This window comes from Antechinus flavipes, chromosome 2 (genome assembly GCF_016432865.1).
Source record: "Antechinus flavipes isolate AdamAnt ecotype Samford, QLD, Australia chromosome 2, AdamAnt_v2, whole genome shotgun sequence".
NCBI classification, from domain to species: Eukaryota; Metazoa; Chordata; class Mammalia; order Dasyuromorphia; family Dasyuridae; genus Antechinus; species Antechinus flavipes.
In genome coordinates, this window is record NC_067399.1 from 199,724,066 (window position 1) to 199,743,302 (window position 19,237).

The window sequence follows — 19,237 nt, forward strand, 5'->3', positions numbered from 1 at the left end:
AAATGTGATGCATTCCCTTAGAGTATTAGCATGCCAAGTGCTTTGTAAACTTTAAACTGCTATAAAATGTTCCTTTGTATCATCATCTTCATCATCATCACTGTTACCACCACCACCATTAATGTTGTTTTATCATTCTTGTTATTGGGAGTCTTTCCCATAATGACTCATGTGGTCTCTCTTCTGAGTATGACTTAAACTCTATACCCAACCCCTTGATATTACTATCCCCATGTCAGCTTCGCTCCAACTATTTAAAGTCACCATAATGTGGAATACTTCCCTCATAATCAGAGCCCAAACTCACTGATGTTTGCATATTGCAGTCATTTTTACAACAAATGTATTATAAAATAAATATAACTAGGAATCTTTTCCCATCAGGGATATCCTCCTAGCCTGTACTATTATGGGAAATAAAGTCCTATGAACATTCTGTCTACGTAGCAAAGAAGGGCAAATATAACAAACTAAAATTGATGTATATGATGCATATATGATTTATTGATAATAAACTAATCCATTCATTTGCATGATTACCTAATAGAAACTTGAATATTGAGTGTCCATAAGTTTTGAAAAGGAAGGGAAGATTGAGAGATGACAATCTAGCCAGACATCAAGTCCTAATTAAGTATGACACTGCAAAAAAACAAAAAACAAAAAGAAAGCACAAACACACACACAAACCTGCCTAGATTTAGAGTTAGAAAAACTAGATTCAAATGATAGCTTTGTATCTTGCGATTTGTGGACAAGTAATTTTTCATTGCTGGCAGAATTTCTACTCTGGGTTTCATTTGCCTCATTTGTGAAATAAAGAAAGGGTCTAGAAGATTTCTGATCCTATACAGTCATAAATCACAAATCTATGATGTAATGGATTAAGTCAAACAGTTGTTTTAACAGGAGGTATTTTTCTCTTTTACCTTAAGCCTTTACGTATCTTGGACTCTTCACTTTGATTATGCCCTCTTATTCTTGACTTACATATTTGGAGTTTTCTCTTGGCCTTGTGAAACTTAAAACTCCACCAGGATAGTATCCCTCACAATTGGCATTAGGTAATGATTCCCGAGTGTGACTTGAATTATTTTTATCTTTTTAGTCTCTGTTCTAACTCACGCTGATAATCACTAGTCCTTTTCAGTTCCCACCCACTACAAAATTATACTCAGATAAAAAGTATTGCTCTCATATGCCAAGATCTCTTCTATAATACCTTTCTGGACTTTAGCTGCTATGATTTTCCCTGCAATGTGTCTTGTTGCTGTAGGTAATCCTTCTTACCCTGGGTTCTTTTTAAATATGAGAATTGAGGGAAAGGAGTGCACTGGGAAGCCAGGGAGAAAATATGAAAGCTCTGGACACCAGGGAATAAGGAAAAAGCATGCCAAAGTTTTTGTATCTTCCTCATAATTCTTTCTTTGAAATCCTGTAGGTGCTAATTGCATGAAATGTTATTAATATCATTATTAGGATACCTTAGAACAATATCAGTCTTTGCTTTTCAACAAGAAATCTCATATAGTCCAGGGCAATTCAATTAATATTCTATCTTTGACAATACCAACATGAGAAAATGATAAAGAAAACATGATTTCACTGCAGATAATCTGCCCCAAACTTTCAGATTCTCTTATTAAACAAAATAAAGTTTATTAAAGTATAGAGAATGTGACAAGAAGTATCTGACATGATTAAAAAGAGTAAAAAGAAGATATACAAATCTCTGTATAGAAGAAATAAACATCAGACATCCCATTGGACACTTTGTTCTAGCATTGATCAAATCTTTGTTGGTGAAGTATAAAGAAGCACTATGATCTGAGTACTTGTTGGTTCATAGACATTAGAGGGCAGGTAAGTGGTACAATGAATAGAGCACCAGCGCTGAAGTCAGGAGGATCTGAGTTCAAATCTGATCTCAGACATTTAATACTTACTAGCTGTGTGACCCTGGACAAGTCACTTAACTCCAATTGCCTAAGCAAAAAAAATAAAAAATAATAATAATACATTGTATAGTTGACTTGATTGAGTGAATTATATCATCTTGAGATTATTGTTTCAGCTATGGTTTATATACACCTGAGCTACACCACTAGAATTGATATTTTAACATAAGGATGCAGAGAATGGTAACTGAGAAACATGGAGGTAAAAAAGAAACATTGGTTTCCCTGGAGTGAAATCTGCATGACTGAATCATGCTATGGTCCTTCTAGGTAACCATATACCTCAGAAGCAAATGCATGTGATCACTTAGATGGAAGCTGATAGAAATAATGGGGAGGCAATAACATAATTCCTAGAAAAACAGAGGAATTCAGGAACCAAGTCTTCTAGGGAATAGTAGAGTTCCTACACAACACCAAGTTTTTGGGTCAGGCAGACTGAATAATTCGTAGAAGTAATTCTTAGGCAATGACAAATCTTTGGATCAAGATTTGTGAACGAAAATTCCTGGATAGTGATAAGTTTCTGGACCAGATGGAGGAGTTAGAGGAGAAAACAGGAACCAGAGTTTTGGATCCATTTTAATATAAAGAAACAACCTCGGACATTAATTTTCTTTAGCTTATGTAACCTAATTAAGAAATAGAAAAAGAAAACTTCTTTTTTCCCATCCCCCTAATAACCCTAAGTGCTTTCCACCTTCAGGAGAGCCTCAGGCATAGGTTAATACTATAAATCTAAAGAATGATATTACTCCTTTGGAGAAGGTAATACTCACTTGAAATAGATTCCTTTGACAATGTGTGTGTGTGTGTGTGTGTGTGTTTATGTTCATATTCTTTTGTTATTGTTCTCTTGTTGGGTTATATAAACCTTTTATTGTACTTGATGTATTATTAGCTTATGTTTTCACATGATATCTGAGAACAATTTTTCTTTTTCTGCAGAGATCTGAGCAAGATTTGTATTCAGGTGGTTGGAGGGCAAACTGGGATGAACAACAACAAAAAAAAAAATATATATATATATATATATATATATATATATACATATATATATATATATATATTCCCAGAAAAATCTTATTTGGGAAAATGATTCCAAAATAGCATCCTTCGTGAGAAGTTTCTCAAAATTAAACCTGATTCATATACATCCAGAGTTTGAGTTCTGATATACAATTTTTACAGATATCATAATCCCTTTTTTCAGTATTTCAAAGATTTGGTACTATTGCCAGTATTTCTTCCATCAAAATAGATTGCAGCTCTTGCCTGAATAGTGAATGCTCTTCATCATTTTGTGTGGTTGAAAAAAAAAATGAACCTGGTGGTCATTCCTTAGTAAGAAGATACTCCTTGCTTAGTGAAACTGATCCTTAGACAAGAGATATATAGTTTTTTATCAAGACATATTTGAAGCCCTTTCAACTGGGGTAATTTTCAGGTATAGCTGAGAACAGCAAGCTCTGTTCCATACTGTAGCATTAGAACAATATAATCTTTACCCCTTGTTAAAATGCCCAGGAGAAATAATCTCCTTAGATAAAGAGGTCCTTAAAGAATGATTTTGATTATGGGAGTTTTCCTATAATGTGTCATTGTATCAGGCAAAGTCAATTGCCCATTGTATCAGGCAAAGTCAATTGCCCACATAGCCTAAGTCTGAGAACAGGCTTATCTGACTTTGTATAGTATTTCCTCCATTAGTGTGGAATAAAAATCCATTTTCAGGAAGTAGGGTTCCTTCTAGATATTATCAAGGTATTTTATTTTCATAATTCTTTATTACATTTTATTCTAGTAAATTACTAAGGTATGAGGATGACCTTGTCTTTTCAAAGGCTCTGCTAGGAAAGTACATATTTTGGCAGGAACTACCATGCTACAAAGATATAAAATATATACTAGAAACAGATCATGTCTATTTTCTAAGGACCAACCTAGCTAAGTACAGAAAGATTTATCACATATAGATTACTCAATCAGTCAGTAGGGCAAATTATTATCAACATTATACACTCATGATGTTTACCAAAAAAAGCATCATAAAATTTGAAACTTATGAGAGAGCACCTGACACAGATGCTAAAAAGTTAGAGAAATTCAATGAAGGATTCCATATGACCCTTTAGAATAAATCAACAGATATTTTTGGTACTCAATGCTTTCAATGTAAAAGTGGGATAGATAAGAATGGTAAAAATAATTTGTGAAATGTGATTGAGGAAAGAGGAACGAATAGCAAATGGTGTACTTACAAATCTAATTCTCTAGACTATAGCTCTTGCTTTACCTGCCGCTTATGTATAATTTTCACTATTGTGCTTCCTTCTTCTACTAGTCACTTCTTCCTAGACCCTGCATTTTGAGGAAGGATCTAAAACCAAATATCCATCATTCTCTGGATAACCACCATACCAAAGAAACTGAGGCAAGACAGAAATTTGTTTTTAATCTTTCAATGTGAAGACTTTAGACTAGCTGACTGGATGGGATTCCAACCTTGAGGAACTGAGGCAGGGAACTTATATAAGGTTTTAGCTAAGTAGGGTTTGCAAACAGAATACATATCCTGAATATACAATCTTATAGGGTTACACAAAGGCAGATAAGGAGGGCAAGGACACTGGGTGGGTGGACAAACCATAATTCCAGGAAAGGATCATAACTTAATCCTGATAGGATAGGAGTTAAGATAAGGACAAGGCCAAGAGACAGCAAGTTGAGGGACAATACTCAAATGGAGAGGGAATTATGACTCAATGGTAATAGAGCTTCAAGGGTTTCCTGACTCAATTCTCCCAGTCTTAAAGGCAAAGAAGGGGTGAGAGGTGGGGGAAGTGAAGGTGGAGGGGTTGGGAAGGTGGTTATAATAATTTTATTCAGAACATAATACCATGATGTCCCTTGGCTATGTTTTCTCCACCAATACTTTTCAGCTTTTCTTTTATGTGTTGACTTGTCTCATTAGAATGTAAGCTCCTTGAGGGCAAGGGACTGACTTTGCAGAGTAAAGAAACTTTTTACTTTAATGAAAGCCATTCCATTCCTGAATCAACTTTCTGTGTATACAATTAGATCACTATCTTGTTAGAATAAAGATACAACACTAGAAGTGGGAATAGAACAAGAAAAAATTAATATTAAATTAAAGTAACTCTATCATTTCCTAAGCAATAGGAAATATATGGGAAAAATGATAACACAAATCATAACAATTTTACATGGAACTTTAAATCAACTGTAATAATAATGAATCAAAATGGGCCTAGAAACCATCTTAATCAGCAAACACTTCATGAGAAAAGATATGGCAGTCAAGGGCAACACTAATTTAGAATATAAAATCATTTATAAAAGCTTATAGAAGTGGATGGTGGAAGATAATGAATAGATTAATAAAATAGTGAAAAATAGTAGAGAGAAAACCAGAATAACGAAAGTTTATCAAGAGAGCAGACAAAGCAAAGCATTTCAAACACATTTAGAGATGATACTGAAAGTACAATGATAAAGGAAAGAAAATTACAGAAAGATTTTAAAAATAATCTACCTTCACTATCAAGCAGAGTTGAATTGTGGAATATTCACTTTTGAATTGTAATAACAGGGAACTAAAAATGTATTTCTAGAGAAAGCAGAAAGTAAACAAGAAAGAGAAAGTACCAAAGTAAATAAAAATGGGAAATCAAGTGAGCCATACTAATTATATAAAGATTAAATTTATTTTAAAGATAAAACTCTTATAAGGATATTGATAGCATCCAAAGGATAAGAGACAAATGGATTTGATTTTTTAAAATGCAATTACTCTAAAAAAAGAAACAAAAAATAACCAAGACAACATCAATAAGATATATACAACATGCGTATACATATACACACACAGATATGCACATATATACATGCATATCTCTATATATACATGTTTTACATATATATCATTACCCAAAATGCATACATATATGAATAATCTAAACATATGCATAAAGGAAATCCTTGATAAAAAAAATCAGAAGGGATAAAACAGAACTTTAAAAACTAATTTTATATCATATTGTTATAATAATATTAGCTGAATAATATAGAGAACATATGACCTCTCAAACATACTGTTTGAGGACCATAAAAAAAGCTTTTGATTAGGTTAGCAAAATGCCACCTTAAAGATTCTTTTCCCACAAGTTACCTCCTATGTATAAACAAAAATTCAGCTTGGTTACTTAAGAGTTATAACAATGAATGTAATTTTGTTTGATAAACCTTTAACAATTAAAATCAAGAAATCCATAAAGTGGGAGGACTTATTTTCTGTTTAAACCTTCATCATCTCAAATTTTAGCTATTCCAATAACTTTCTAAGGCTTTTCTTACCTATAATCTTTTACTACTTTAATTTATCATTCAGTTAGTTGCCAGGGTGATATTTTTCTAAATTTTAAATCTGACAAACACTCCCTCTCTCACTCCAGTAAGGGTCAATGGCTTCCTATAGTTTCTAGAAGCAATACAATGTACCCATTTGCCATTTAAATCTCATCCTTCCCTGTATCCTTCTTACTTTTCCAGAATTCTTTCACTGTACCCCTCTCTATTTATTTTTATGATATAGCTAAACCATTCTAGTTGTAGTTCTTGGAATGTAATACTCTATTTCCTATCTCTGACTCTTTCTAGTGGTTCTCCCTCATGTCTGGAATGCTCTACCCCCTCATTTTGTTTCTTGTTTTCACTGACTTCCTTCAAGACATGCCTCAAGTTAGACCTTCCATAGGAGATCTTGTCAGTACCTTCTATATGTCAGTGGCCTTCTCTCTTGGATTACTTTCTGTATACTCTGTGTATATCTTGTATGTACATAATTTTTTATATGTCATCTCCCATGTAAGAATGTAAGATCTTTTAGAGTAGGAATTATTGTTGCCTTTTTTGTATCCTCATATGCCTAGACTCAAGACCTGATTCATAATAAATACTTAATAAAATGCTTATTGACTAGCTATTATATAAAGATTGATGGAAAACCCAGAGAACACATGCATCTATAAAAGATAAATACATTTAGAGAAATAAAGATCTTGATCTAGATTATATTTAAAAGTATATTTATCTATCTATTTATTTTTTACAGACCCTGGAAATGGAGAATGACTTGGGCTCAGATGCTAAGGATGAGCCAAATGGCAATCAAGAAGTATTTTGAAAAGGTTTCCACATTTTAGGATAAATGAGTTATAAAAGGAAATGAGTGGAAAGGCTATCATCAAAGAAATGTATGATCAGAAAAGATGGAGGATAACTGATGGGCAATTCAAATGCTGAATTGTTATCCTATAATTTGAGGAAAACCAGAAGAAGGTCCCCAACATGTTAAATAGACTATTTGTGGAGAATTAATCAGAGGACCTGGGCAAGAACTGAAAAGGTGGATTACTATCTGCATCATTAAAGGGAATATTCATATCAGTGACATTACTAATCCACTGAAATAACTGAATATTGTCCCAAGAAAGAAAAGGACTAGATCTGAGACTGAGGCTTGCTTTAGTTTATCCTTGGAAGAGGCAGTGGGTGAACTCAAAGTTAAGGATAAGAGTCAAATAAAGTTATCAGGCATGGAAAAGCCAATGTTTTATATTCTACTGAGTTCAATATGCATTCACAAAGAATACCTTTTAAAGCATGCAATTAAGGGTAATGAAGTGCAAACTTTCATGCACAAAAAGGAAGCCTTCTTGTTAAGAGCTGTTTATGCAGCTGATTTGGGGAGGAAAAAGACTTCAGTTTCTGCCTCCTCCCACACTTAAGATTTATGTCCTAGAACTTGTTCCCAACTGTGAATTCAAGGAATGAAATGCAATTTTGAGAAAAGAAGGGATTTAAACTGATCCCTTCTCTACACAATATTCTGTTCTTTATTTTGTTCTTTTTAGAAGACACTGAAAAAAAAATCATCATATCTTTGACATTCATGTTCCTTTTGCTATAAGCTTATTAATAAAGACAAGTTTCCCTTTTTGTACACAGATTTCCTTAGGTAAATAACTGTTTACATATTTTTTGATGATTGGCTTGACATGTAAAATTCCCAACAACTTCACAAACTTAAGAATGATTCAGGAATCACGAAATGGCTGTGCTTTCAGGGAGAACTGCCATGATTTAAACCTATAAACTAATTCAACAACTAGTTTAACCTTTTGATTTTACTAGTAAAGAAATTGACTTGAAAAGTTAAGTGAACTCCCCAAAGTCACAGACCTAGTAAGTGAGAGAGTGAGGATTTTTGCTTTTCTTCTCAGTTTTTCATAATATCACATCAACCATCTATCTACAAATCCAACCATCAATCAAACAACAAATATATCTTAACATTAGTTTTCTATACACTGTTGATTCGCATAAATTTCAAGAATAGTATCTGATAGACTTCCTCGAAAAATTAAAGTTCTAAGTTCTCTAAAATCAAAGGTATTAAATGTGGTATATAAGCACAGAAAGAGCATTGGATCTAGATCCAGAATCAAAATTAAAATGGCTGCTCTGGCATTCAGTGTACAACATTAGGTTGATTACCTAGTTTCTTAAAGCCTAAATTTCTTATATCTAAACTAAGTGTAATACTTGGTACTATATGCAACATTCTTGTGAGAAAATATTTTTAAATCTCAAAATGCTATAGAAATATGAGTAATGATGATAATAATCAAACTCTACTTTGGATATTCTAGACATGAGGATTTTAGAAGCATCTTACTAAAACTTGAGAGAAATCAAAGGACTATATTTCAATATTTTATTATTTTATTAAGATAGATACATTTTACTAAATGATACTATATCATTTTTTCATTTCTAGAAATGCTGACAGACATGTTAGGTGGAGATATCTTTTTTTAATTAAAGCTTTTTATTTTTAAAACATATGCATAGATAATTTTCAACATTCACCCCTGTGTTAGAACAACACCCCTCGTGTTCTAAATTTTTTCTGCTTCCCTTCCCCTCACTCCCTCCCCTAGATAGCAAATAATCCAATATATGTTAAACATGTGCAATTCTTCTATACATATTTCCACAATTATCATGCTGCACAAGAAAAATCAGATGAAAAAGGGGGAAAATGAGAAAGAAAACAAAATGAAAGCAAACAACAAAAAAGTGAAAACACTATGTTGTGATTCACTCTCAGTTCCCACAGTCCTCTCTCTGGGCTCTCTTCATCATAACACCACTGGAATTGGCCTGAATCACCTTGTTGTTAAAAAGAGCCACATAAGTGGATATATATCTTAAAAGTTGTTTCCTCATTGTATTATTTACCTCTATGTTTCATTTTGTAAGAAAAGAAACTCAAAAGGAAAAAAAATTATAGGTTATGACCATTCTATTTTTGAAGTCACATTGTCAGGTTCATTTTCTTCTCTCCCTTGATTATAATTTAGAATAATGATTTCCCTTTCCCCAGAACTCACTTCCATCAGGGTATTTTCAGGTTGGGTGAACTCAACATTTATACATCCTCATTTTTTTTCTTTGTGATTAGCATAAGTAAATATGCTATGAATGGGATCACAGAGTCTGAATTGGAAGAGGCTTTAGAAGTCTCTAATCCAATCCATCCATAACACATCTGAGAAGTGATTACACAGCCTTTCCTTGAAGACCTCTAGTTAAGTGGAACACACCATCTCCTGAGGGCAGTCCATTCCGCTTAAGGATCACTCTAATTGTTAAAAAGTTGCAGTTGATGTTTTTAATTAATCATAAACTACTTTTCTGCATTTTTTATTCCTGATTCTGCCCTCTGGGTTTATCGAGACTATTGTCCTTTTCCCACAGGACTATCCTTGAAATATTTAAGACTATAGGATCACTAATTTAAACCTGGAAGGGATTTTAATGGTCCTTGGGTCCAATCCCTTGATTTTGCTGAATTGGAAACTAAGGCACAGATGAGACTATAGGCTTTGGCAAATGTCATAAACCTTGTAAACTCCTTAGGCAAGTTTAAACGCAGTAATTCCTGATTCCAATTCCACAGCTATAATGTGCTATTTTTGTCTTCTTCAGGCGAATTAGCTTCAGTTCAATGCATCCTCATATGGAAGGATCTCAAGTTCTTTTACCAATTCTAGGTGCCTTCTTCTGGATGCTACCAAATTATCAATATCTTTATTAAAATATCATAACCAAATGTGGTCTAACCAAGAAAAAATAAGGTTGCTTTATCCCCTCATTAGCCCTGGAAATTATGTTTTTTTAATTTTTAATGCAACCTAAAATCACATTACATTTCAGCTGCCATATCACAGTGTTGATTCATATCATATTTAAAATAGAGTATATTTTTCATATTTTAAAAATTCAATTTTTAATTTTTTAATTAGCAAGTATTTCTTTCCCACCTAGGGGATAAAGGGCAAAACAAAAACAAAAACCTAGTGACAAATATGAATAGTCAAGCGAAACAAACTTCCACATTGACCATGTCAAAAAATGTGTCCCATTCTGCATTTTGAGTTAATCATCTTTCTGTAAAGAAATGGGTAGGCATTGTTTATCAATCCTCTCTAATCATGATTGATCATTATATTACTCTAACTTCTTAAATCTTTAACGTTATCTTTCTTTGCAATGTTGTTTTTAAATAAAAAGTTCTCCTACTGCCATTAGATTATTTGAAATCAGTTCATACACAAAGGTTTCTCCCAAAATATCCTTTTCATCACATCTTGTGAAACAATAATATTTGATTGTTATTGTTCAGTCATTTTTCAGTCATGTCTAACTTTTCATGACCCCATTTGTTTTTTTGGGTTTTTTTTTGGTTTTTTTGGCAAAAATACTCCTGGAATGTTTTGTCACATCTTCTTCATTTAGCTCATTTTATAGATGAGAAAACTGAAGTAAATGGATCACACAAATACTATATATCTTAAACTTCATTTGAGCTCAGGTCTTTCTGACTCCAGGCATTCTAATCACTGTACCACCTACTTACCCCCATTCCATTCTTGTAATATAATTTGCTCAGGTATTCCACACTTGGTGAGTACCCTATCATTTTTAATTTCTAGTTCTCTACCACTACAAAAAAGTATTCAAACACACACACATACAATCCTTTTTGATATGATATTTGTAAATTAGATTTTTAAAAATCAATGTAAGATTTTGTATTTATCTCTAGAACATTCCCTCCTACAAATTAGAACCAACATTCCAGATTATTAAGATTTTTTGGATTACCTTACTTTACTTTGTGCCAACTGCACATTTGATAATCGTTACATCTATGCTTTTACTCAAATCACTGAAACAAAATATTAAATTGTACCTGGCCAACAATAGATCCCTGGTTGCTTCACTAATGGCCTTCTTCCAAGTTAGCAGTAACCCATTAATGTTCATTCTTGAAATTCAACCCATTCAACTAGTTCCAAATTTACCAAAAAGAACTATATTATTGACCTAATCGTTGACCAAAAAGAACTATATAATTGATCAGCAAACAAAACAAAACAAAACAAAACAAAAACTATTTTTGAACTTAAATTTATTTATGCTCTAAATAAATATACACATATGGCTCATTAAAAATTTAAAAAATAATACCCTTAAAAATTATCTGATTAAATTTCTTGAAAATCAAAATGACATTTGCCCTTCTCTGATATTATGGTACCTCTCCTATTTTCACAATTTTTTCACAATTTAACTTACTAAATCAATCTGAGAAAAGGAGTAAGTAGATTTGAATTAAAAATATAGAGCTACAACCCAACTCTCTTATGTGATGTAATGAAAAGAGCAGTAGCTATAGACTTGTAAGATCTGAGTTTGAATCTTGGTCCTTCTATTAGTAATCAAGTCATGAGATTAAAACACATTAAGAAAAATAAACAAATGTAGTCAAGTTGGTATGGACCAGTTCTTTTTCATTGGAGATTTTAAAATGAAGATTTTTCGTAGCTGGTCTCAAAAGCTGAGTAGCCAAATGCAAAGTTTAACTCTATCTAGTTTGGAATTCAGAAGTTGGGACGGGCTGTCTTCTCCCAAGTTTTTATGAACAAAATTCAAAAGATATTTAATAGTCTCTATGAATTAGAAATGGTAGATAAAGTGTGTGATAAAGGAAAGCAAAATACTGACAAATGTTAATCTTTAGTGTCCAAAGATAGGCCATCCAAGCCATATTTAGATTTTGATGGAATGATTTCAGAGAATGAGGTCAAAGGACATAAGAATATTAACAAATAGGCTTGCATGCATCCCAAACATCTCTTTCTGTGTTCTGTCATCTTTCATCATCAAGGAGAGACTGATTAAAATGTCCCCCTCCTTTCTTAAGAAAAATATTCTGTCTGTCTGTCTGTCTGTCTCTCTCTCTCTCTCTCTTTTCTCTCTCTGTCTTCTCTCTCTTTCTCTGTCTCTCTTTCTCTTTGTCTCTCTTTCTCTTTGTCTCTCTCTCTGCCTCTCTTTCTTTCTGTCTCTCTTTCTCTGCCTCTGTCTCTGTCTGTTTCTCTCTCTTTCTCTCTCTGTCTCTCTCTCTCTCTCTCTTTTCTCTCTCTGTCTTCTCTCTCTTTCTCTGTCTCTCTTTCTCTTTGTCTCTCTTTCTCTTTGTCTCTCTCTCTGCCTCTCTTTCTTTCTGTCTCTCTTTCTCTGTCTCTGTCTCTGTCTGTTTCTCTCTCTTTCTCTCTCTGTTTCTCTCTCTGTCTCTCTGTCTCTCTGTCTCTCTTTCTCTCTGTCTCTCTGTCTCTCTCTCTCTGCCTCTCTTTCTTTCTGTCTTTCTTTCTGTCTCTGTCTCTGTCTCTGTCTCTGTCTCTTTCTCTCTGTCTCTGTCTCTGTCTCTCTGTCTCTTTCTCTCTCTGTCTTTGTCTCTCTCACTCTGTCTCTGTTTGTCCTTTCTTTAATACATTTGCTTCAATAGAAGAGGAAGAAGGATGATTTGGGGAGCATCAGGCTGTGAAAGCCTTAATCAGAATGCCAAGTAAGGTTAAGGATGCTAGAATTTAGGCATGGAAATTTCCCAGCCACTTGGTCTTCAAGTGGCAATATATTGTTTCAGTTAACCTGGGGACACCTAATTTACATATCATTTGCACATTGATTTCAAAGGAGCCTAACTACTGAACCTATGAATATATGAAGGTGACTGCAAATATATTCAGAGATAATGTCCCCCATTCCTGAAATATTCTGCTGAGGTGAAGGAGAACTTGTTTAGTCACTTACTGAGAAAAGGGACAATCTCGTTTTACCAGAAGTCAGGTAACTAATGTATGTATGCGCGTATGGGTAAGACCAATATATTGCTAAAGGGGAAGAAAGGATAGATTCCTAAATTTTTCTTTCAGTTTTCTTGAAAACAAAAAGTTCCATATGCAAAATACAGTCTGAAATTAAGGGAAAGAATAAGAAATTTCTGATAACTTTATAATCTTTTTTCTCAGGAACATGGGCACTACCTCTGATACTGACTGCAATACGTGTGCCTTTTCTTCCTATATGATTTGTGTCCATGCACTCTGATTAATTCCTTACAGAGGACCTTCCTTTTTAGACAAAGATTATATCTTTTTGATGTTAAAATTTAAATTATTTATTCTAGGATATTGTTTAGAAACTAAGTTCACTTACAAGTTTTGATACTTGATCTGTATAAAATTTTCTACCTTTTGTAACTCCACACACACAAAAGGAATGAATATAGAGTAAAAAGAGATGGGAGACCTCCTTTCCCAAATAATCTTTTCCCCTTAAGTTCTGAGTGGATTTTAGACATGATCTGGGGACATACCACCCAGATTGTCATTGAACTCAGAGGAAGAGGTTTATGGGTAGGAGATATGGAAATCAGGTAAGATACCGAGAAGAAAAAGGAAGAAATAGACAGCATCACAAGCTTGAGTTGTAGGGGAATTGGATAAATTTATCATATTGTACATCCCATGAACCAAAGGACTTCAGTAAATACACTCATAAAACTCAATATCTCTTTCTTTGGTGAACAGAACTTTTCTAATAGCCAACTCCCTTTCTATTCCTGGCAATTCCTTGATATTTAAACCCCAGATCAGCAAATGGCCACAAACATAGAAATAAAAAAAGTAAAAATTTCCCATAGATTGTTCCCTTAGCAGCTTGGGACATGTATTGCCTAACTTGTGATGCAAAACAATAGGGATAGATAGTTCTACTTTACAAGTTAAATTTCATATTTTTAACAATTCAATATTAATTTTTTCCATTTGGCTTAACATTTTCAAATTCACCACAATACCCAGATTAGCTTCTCCTGACCAAATAGTCTTTGGTCTGATTAAAATTTTGTCTCTAAACAAAAAACATTTGTGACAAAAAAATGTGACCTTCTCCTTCAAAACATAATTTCTCAAATCAAATTTTGGATTGGCAGAACCAACAAAAGAATAGAATGAGACATTCTTTTAGCCCAAGATAACTTAGAAGTCTTTTGAAAAGAGACTTTTGTCATATGGAGTGGGAGGCTGGCCTAAAACTATGTGGCTGAAATAACATTGGTGGGACTAGATCATGGCAAGAAAAGCAACAGTAGTTTTAGTAACTCCCAAACTAGACATGCTATGGAAATGTGGCAACTGGTCAAAAAGAGACTATAGAACCAGATACTGTTTGGCAACACCATTACTTATATCCACTCCTGGGTCATAGATTAAGGGAAGAGAAAAACACTACCTATCAAGAGGCAGTGGAAATCCTGAGAGTTGGTATCACTTTTGGTCTCAAAGAATCAGGGCCTTTTCCTGGATAAGAAGCAGAAAACAGACCAGGAATGCAGTGACTGATCACATCTCTTTCCAGATCATACCACTTTGAAAGCACTGAAAACTTACAAATTTCCAGAACTCATTCTAAAAATAGCATTAAAAAAAAAAAAAAAAGCCTGACGTTAGACACATTGGCCCTTCACCCCCTACACTAGAAACACAGGCCAACATTAGCAAATAATACAAAATTCCAAAGCAAGAAATAGAATGGGGAAGTGTGTGTGTGAGAGAGAGAGAGAGAGAGAGAGAGAGAGAAAGAGAAAAAAAGAGAGAGAGAGAGAGAGAATATAAAATATTATTGTAATGATAGGAAAGATCAAGAAACAAACTCAAAAGACGATAAACAGAAAAACAGAGTTTCAAAGCAAAAACAAAGTGAATTGGACATAAAAACAATAAAAATTATCAGAAGAGCTAACAACCTTTTTAAAAGTTTAAGAGTGGCAGAGAAAAAAAGTAGGTAAAGTAATTAATGAAAGTAAAGGAAGAAAAATATGAAAAGACAACAATTTGACAAAAGAGGCACACAAAAAATACTGAAGAAAATACCATTTTGAAAACCAAATTTGATAATTCTGTGTCAGAAAAAGACATTGAATGAACCATAAGTGAACATTAAGGAGAAAAAAATCACCAGGGGAAGATAAATTCACATGCAATTTCTATCAAATATTTGAAGAACAATCCCCCAAAATTATATAAACTATTTGAAAAAAATAGGCGAAGGAGTCTTACCAAATTCCTTTTACAATACAAATACAGTACTGATACCTAAACCAAGAATGATGAAAACAAAACAAAAAAATATATAAATATTAAAAAAAATCTATAGGCCAATTTCTCTAATGAATATAGATATAAAATTTTTAAATCAAGTATTAGTGAAAAGATTACAATAATATAGCATAAGGATCATAAACTATAAGTAGATAGGACTTATACTAGGAATACAGAGCTGGTTCAATATTGGTAAACTATCAATAACAAAACCAAAAGAAATCATATAAGTGTCTCAATAAATACAGAAAAAGTTTTTGACAAAAAACAAAAAAAACCAAAAAAACAGCCATTCCTATTAAAAAACAATAGAATAAAAATAAATGGTGCCCACCTTAAAATGATAAGTAGTATTTATCTAAAAGTATCAGCAAGCATCTCTAATAGGGATAAACTTCCCTGTCATAATCAGTGGTGAAACAAGCATTCCCATTATTACCACTATTGTTCAGTTTGGTTATTGTTGTTTTTCTGGAAATGCTAGCTATATAACTAAGAGAAGAAAAAGAAATTGAAGGAATTATATTAGGTCATGACTTTGCAGGTTTTATGATCTTACACTTAGACAATCCTAGAGAATCAACTAAAAAGTTGGTGGAAATGATTAACAACTTGAGCAAAGTTTCAAAATATAAAATGTATCCACATGGGTCATCAGTATTTTTACATGTTACTAATAAAATACAGCAGAAAAAAAATAGAAATAGAAATTAAAATAACAGTAGACAAAATTAAAAAAAAAAAAAACTGTAGACAAGAAATCTACCTGTCAAGATAAACCTTTTTTACTATATGAACACAATTACAAAATACTTTGCACACAAATAAAGTCGGATCTAAACAATTGGAAAAATATCAATTGCTCATGGGTAGGCCCAGCCACTATAATAAAAATGACAATTCTAATTAATTCTAAATTAATCTATTTATTTAGTGCCATGTCAATCAAATTACCAAAAACAAATTGTATTTTATAGAGCGGGAAAAATAATAAGAAAATTTATATGGAAGAATAAAAAAGTAAAGATTTTCAAAGAAATTAATGAAAAGAAATGAGAAAGGTGATCTAGCTATACCAGACCTCAAACTATATTATTATAAAGCAGTAATTATCAAACCAATCAGATACTGGCTAAAAAACAGAGTAATGGATCAGTGGAATAAATTAGGTGTGTAATATACTATATTATGTGATCATAGTAATCTAATACATGATAAATCCAAAGATTCAAGCTTTTGGGACAAAAACTCATGATTTGAAAAAAAAATTACAAGGAAAACTGGAAAGTATAGCAGAAATTAAATATTGATATTGACAGACATTTCATACTATGTTCCAAGATAAGGTCAACATGGGTAAATGATTTAGATATAAAAGGTGATAATAATATCAACAAACCAGGAGAACATGGAAAAAATGTACCTGTAGGATTTTTGGATAAGGGAATGATCAAATAAGGTAATAGAATTACAAAAGGCAAAAGAGATAATTTTAACTACAAAATCAAAAACTTTTTCCATGGATAAAATTAATGCAGCCAAAATAGAAGACAGGAAACTGAGATTGAGGGTAGGAATTATAGAAATTTCTCTGATAAAGAAAATTCCTTAAATATATAGGGAATAGAGACAAATTTATAAAAAGAAACGAAAACCATTCCTCCTCAGTTGATAAATAGTCAATGATATGAACTGGCAGTCTTCAGAAGAAGAAATCAAAACTATCAATAGTCATGTGAGACAATTATCTAAATTGCTACTGATTAGAGAAATGTAAATTTAAAAAAAATCTGAGATACCACCTCATACCAATTATATTGGCTAACATGACACAAAAGGGAAAGGAGAACTGCTAGAGGGAGAAAATTAAGCCACTACTGGTGGAATTGTGAATCGTGAATAAACCAAACCTTTCTGGAGAACAATTTGAATTATGCCCAAAGGACAATTCAAAATCTCCACATCCTTTGATCCAAAAATGCATATACTGTGTCTTAATCTTAATAAGATCAAAGAAAAAAGAAAAAGACCTATTTGTACAAAAATATTTTTAGCCATGCTTTTTGTTTTGGCAAAGAATTTGAAATTGAGGGGGATACATATCACTTGGGGAACTGCTGAAGAAATTGTGATATGTGAATGTGACAGAATACTATTGTGCTATTAAAAATGTTGATCAAGATGTTTTCAGAAATATCTGGGAACTTATGCAACTTATACAAAGCAAAGTCAGTAGAACCAGAAGAACATTATGCAAAATAACAGCAAGATTGTAAGGACAACTAATTTTGGTTTGGGGGTTTTTGGGTATTTTTTATTAAAGCTTTTTAGTTTTCAAAACATATGCACGGATAATTTTTCAACATTAACCTTTGAGAGAAGGAAAGGAGAAATAAGAAAAGTTACTGATCCCTACAGAAGCCCAAACTGGATCAGTAATACAAGAGTCACTCAGAATACAGTTTACTTTTTTCAACCTGAATTTGACTTTTTCCGGACTCTTCATAGTTAAATGACCTTCAATGTCTACTTTTCTCAGCCCTACATTCCTGTCCCCTAGCTTAGACCACAGCTTCTTAAATTTTTTCCACTTGCTAACCCTTTTCGCCTAAGAAATTTTTACATTAACCTGACTATATGTGTATATAAAAGAGGTATATAAGTCAAACATTTAGTGATAATAAATCACAGTTTTGCAACCTCCACATATAAGACCCTGCATGGGGTTGTGATACACAGTTTAAGAAGATGGACCTTAGGCAATACTGTTCTGTTTTCCTATTTTGCCTTCTGTGTCCCTTGTTTATCTATACTTTTTATCTACCTAGTCATTGGTGCCCTCATTTCAAATATGAAAATCTCTCAAAGTTTAGGGAAAAACATTTTACTTTCTTCCCTACCTTTTATTCTGTTCATTTTAAGTCTTTTGCTGAAAATCTAAAAGAAAGCTTATACTGACATAAACCTGTACATGTGAAGCCATTACAACATTGTGCATTTGTGATTTTGTAAATCATTTTATTTTTATTGATATGTACAATTACTAGGTAGTGATCATCTCTGGAATAGGCACAGAATTTCAGAATTGGAAGAGTACTCAGAGGGCTTCCAGTCCAACCAATACCCGATGATGAAACCCATTTATAACACATCCAACATATATATTTAATGAAGTAAAAACATTTTTATAAAATTTTTGTAAAGATTTTGTCTAAAAAGCACCAAAAAGGAGAATTCATTTTTCAAGGCAATCTATCTCATCTTTGGATAGAACTAATTGTTAGAATTAAAAAATCAAGTCAAATTTACCTTTCTGAAACCTTAATTCAATTTAACAAGCATTTATTTTGGGTCTACTATGTGCCAGGTACTGTTCTTCCATTCCTTATTTCATTTATACCTTTTGGGAGCTTTTTACTTATCTTTCAAATGATAGCCCTTCAAATTCTTAAAAACAATTATCATTCTACATTCTTTCCACTAAATTTTCCATTCTCAGTTCTAAAGGAAATTTTAGAGTCTTCTGAGAGGTTAAGTGACTTATCAAGCAATGGGAAGACTAGATCAATTTGATATATAAGTCACATAAGCCCTTTCCTAACCTTAAAAAACTTTATCAAGTTTTTAAAAATTATTATTTTTTTTATGTACAATAAGTTCTGGAGTGAGATTAAGACCCAGATCTCT